This window comes from Schistocerca serialis, chromosome 8, assembly GCF_023864345.2.
Source record: "Schistocerca serialis cubense isolate TAMUIC-IGC-003099 chromosome 8, iqSchSeri2.2, whole genome shotgun sequence".
In the NCBI taxonomy this organism is placed as follows: domain Eukaryota; kingdom Metazoa; phylum Arthropoda; class Insecta; order Orthoptera; family Acrididae; genus Schistocerca; species Schistocerca serialis.
Window position 1 is genome coordinate 495,032,046 of NC_064645.1, and position 3,024 is coordinate 495,035,069.

At 51.3% G+C, this 3,024-nt stretch overlaps 1 non-coding gene across 1 annotated transcript; it reads left to right on the plus strand.

The window, feature by feature from the left end:
* The first annotated feature begins 232 nt into the window (after positions 1–232).
* Positions 233–307, plus strand: Trnas-cga (transfer RNA serine (anticodon CGA)). Its single transcript has one exon. It is a non-coding gene; the product is annotated as a tRNA-Ser (tRNA).
* The last annotated feature ends 2,717 nt before the right edge of the window (positions 308–3,024 follow it).

The window sequence follows — 3,024 nt, forward strand, 5'->3', positions numbered from 1 at the left end:
GGCACACAGTTTTAATCTGCCAGGAAGTTTCATATCAGCGCACACTCCGCTGCAGAGTGAAAATCTCATTCTGGAAACATACCCCAGGCTGTGGCTAAGCCATGTCTCCGCTATATCCTTTCTTTCAGGAGTGCTAGTTCTGCAAGTTTCGCAGGAGAGCTTCTGTAAAGTTTGGAAGGTAGGAGACGAGATACTGGCAGAAGTAAAGCTGTGAGTACCGGGCGTGAGTCGTGGTTCGGTAGCTCAGTTGGTAGAGCACTTGCCCGCGAAAGGCAAAGGTCCCGAGTTCGAGTCTCGGTCGGGCACACAGTTTTAATCTGCCAGGAAGTTTCATATCAGCGCACACTCCGCTGCAGAGTGAAAATCTCATTCTGGAAACATCCCCCAGGCTGTGGCTGCGCCATGTCTCCGCTATATCCTTTCTTTCAGGAGTGCTAGTTCTGCAAGTTTCGCAGGAGAGCTTCTGTAAAGTTTGGAAGGTAGGAGACGAGATACAGGCAGAAGTAAAGCTGTGAGTACCGGGCGTGAGTCGTGCTTCGGTAGCTCAGTTGGTAGAGCACTTGCCCGCGAAAGGCAAAGGTCCCGAGTTCGAGTCTCGGTCGGGCACACAGTTTTAATCTGCCAGGAAGTTTCATATCAGCGCACACTCCGCTGCAGAGTGAAAATCTCATTCTGGAAACATCCCCCAGGCTGTGGCTAAGCCATGTCTCCGCTATATCCTTTCTTTCAGGAGTGCTAGTTCTGCAAGTTTCGCAGGAGAGCTTCTGTAAAGTTTGGAAGGTAGGAGACGAGATACTGGCAGAAGTAAAGCTGTGAGTACCGGGCGTGAGTCGTGCTTCGGTAGCTCAGTTGGTAGAGCACTTGCCCGCGAAAGGCAAAGGTCCCTAGTTCGAGTCTCGGTCGGGCACACAGTTTTAATCTGCCAGGAAGTTTCATATCAGCGCACACTCCGCTGCAGAGTGAAAATCTCATTCTGGAAACATCCCCCAGGCTGTGGCTAAGCCATGTCTCCGCTATATCCTTTCTTTCAGGAGTGCTAGTTCTGCAAGTTTCGCAGGAGAGCATCTGTAAAGTTTGGAAGGTAGGAGACGAGATACTGGCAGAAGTAAAGCTGTGAGTACCGGACGTGAGTCGTGCTTCGGTAGCTCAGTTGGTAGAGCACTTGCCCGCGAAAGGCAAAGGTCCCGAGTTCGAGTCTCGGTCGGGCACACAGTTTTAATCTGCCAGGAAGTTTCATATCAGCGCACACTCCGCTGCAGAGTGAAAATCTCATTCTGGAAACATCCCCCAGGCTGTGGCTAAGCCATGTCTCCGCTATATCCTTTCTTTCAGGAGTGCTAGTTCTGCAAGTTTCGCAGGAGAGCTTCTGTAAAGTTTGGAAGGTAGGAGACGAGATACTGGCAGAAGTAAAGCTGTGAGTACCGGGCGCGAGTCGTGCTTCGGTAGCTCAGTTGGTAGAGCACTTGCCCGCGAAAGGCAAAGGTCCCGAGTTCGAGTCTCGGTCGGGCACACAGTTTTAATCTTCCAGGAAGTTTCATATCAGCGCACACTCCGCTGTAGAGTGAAAATCTCATTCTGGAAACATCCCCCAGGCTGTGGCTAAGCCATGTCTCCGCTATATCCTTTCTTTCAGGAGTGCTAGTTCTGCAAGTTTCGCAGGAGAGCTTCTGTAAAGTTTGGAAGGTAGGAGACGAGATACTGGCAGAAGTAAAGCTGTGAGTACCGGGCGTGAGTCGTGCTTCGGTAGCTCAGTTGGTAGAGCACTTGCCCGCGAAAGGCAAAGGTCCCGAGTTCGAGTCTCGGTCGGGCACACAGTTTTAATCTGCCAGGAAGTTTCATATCAGCGCACACTCCGCTGCAGAGTGAAAATCTCATTCTGGAAACATCCCCCAGGCTGTGGCTAAGCCATGTCTCCGCTATATCCTTTCTTTCAGGAGTGCTAGTTCTGCAAGTTTCGCAGGAGAGCTTCTGTAAAGTTTGGAAGGTAGGAGACGAGATACTGGCAGAAGTAAAGCTGTGAGTACCGGGCGTGAGTCGTGCTTCGGTAGCTCAGTTGGTAGAGCACTTGCCTGCGAAAGGCAAAGGTCCCGAGTTCGAGTCTCGGTCGGGCACACAGTTTTAATCTGCCAGGAAGTTTCATATCAGCGCACACTCCGCTGCAGAGTGAAAATCTCATTCTGGAAACATCCCCCAGGCTGTGGCTAAGCCATGTCTCCGCTATATCCTTTCTTTCAGGAGTGCTAGTTCTGCAAGTTTCGCAGGAGAGCTTCTGAAAAGTTTGGAAGGTAGGAGACGAGATACTGGCAGAAGTAAAGCTGTGAGTACCGGGCGTGAGTCGTGCTTCGGTAGCTCAGTTGGTAGAGCACTTGCCCGCGAAAGGCAAAGGTCCCGAGTTCGAGTCTCGGTCGGGCACACAGTTTTAATCTGCCAGGAAGTTTCATATCAGCGCACACTCCGCTGCAGAGTGAAAATCTCATTCTGGAAACATCCCCCAGGCTGTGGCTAAGCCATGTCTCCGCTATATCCTTTCTTTCAGGAGTGCTAGTTCTGCAAGTTTCGCAGGAGAGCTTCTGAAAAGTTTGGAAGGTAGGAGACGAGATACTGGCAGAAGTAAAGCTGTGAGTACCGGGCGTGAGTCGTGCTTCGGTAGCTCAGTTGGTAGAGCACTTGCCCGCGAAAGGCAAAGGTCCCGAGTTCGAGTCTCGGTCGGGCACACAGTTTTAATCTGCCAGGAAATTTCATATCAGCGCACACTCCGCTGCAGAGTGAAAATCTCATTCTGGAAACATCCCCCAGGCTGTGGCTAAGCCATGTCTCCGCTATATCCTTTCTTTCAGGAGTGCTAGTTCTGCAAGTTTCGCAGGAGAGCTTCTGTAAAGTTTGGAAGGTAGGAGACGAGATACTGGCAGAAGTAAAGCTGTGAGTACCGGGCGTGAGTCGTGCTTCGGTAGCTCAGTTGGTAGAGCACTTGCCTGCGAAAGGCAAAGGTCCCGAGTTCGAGTCTCGGTCGGGCACACAGTTTTA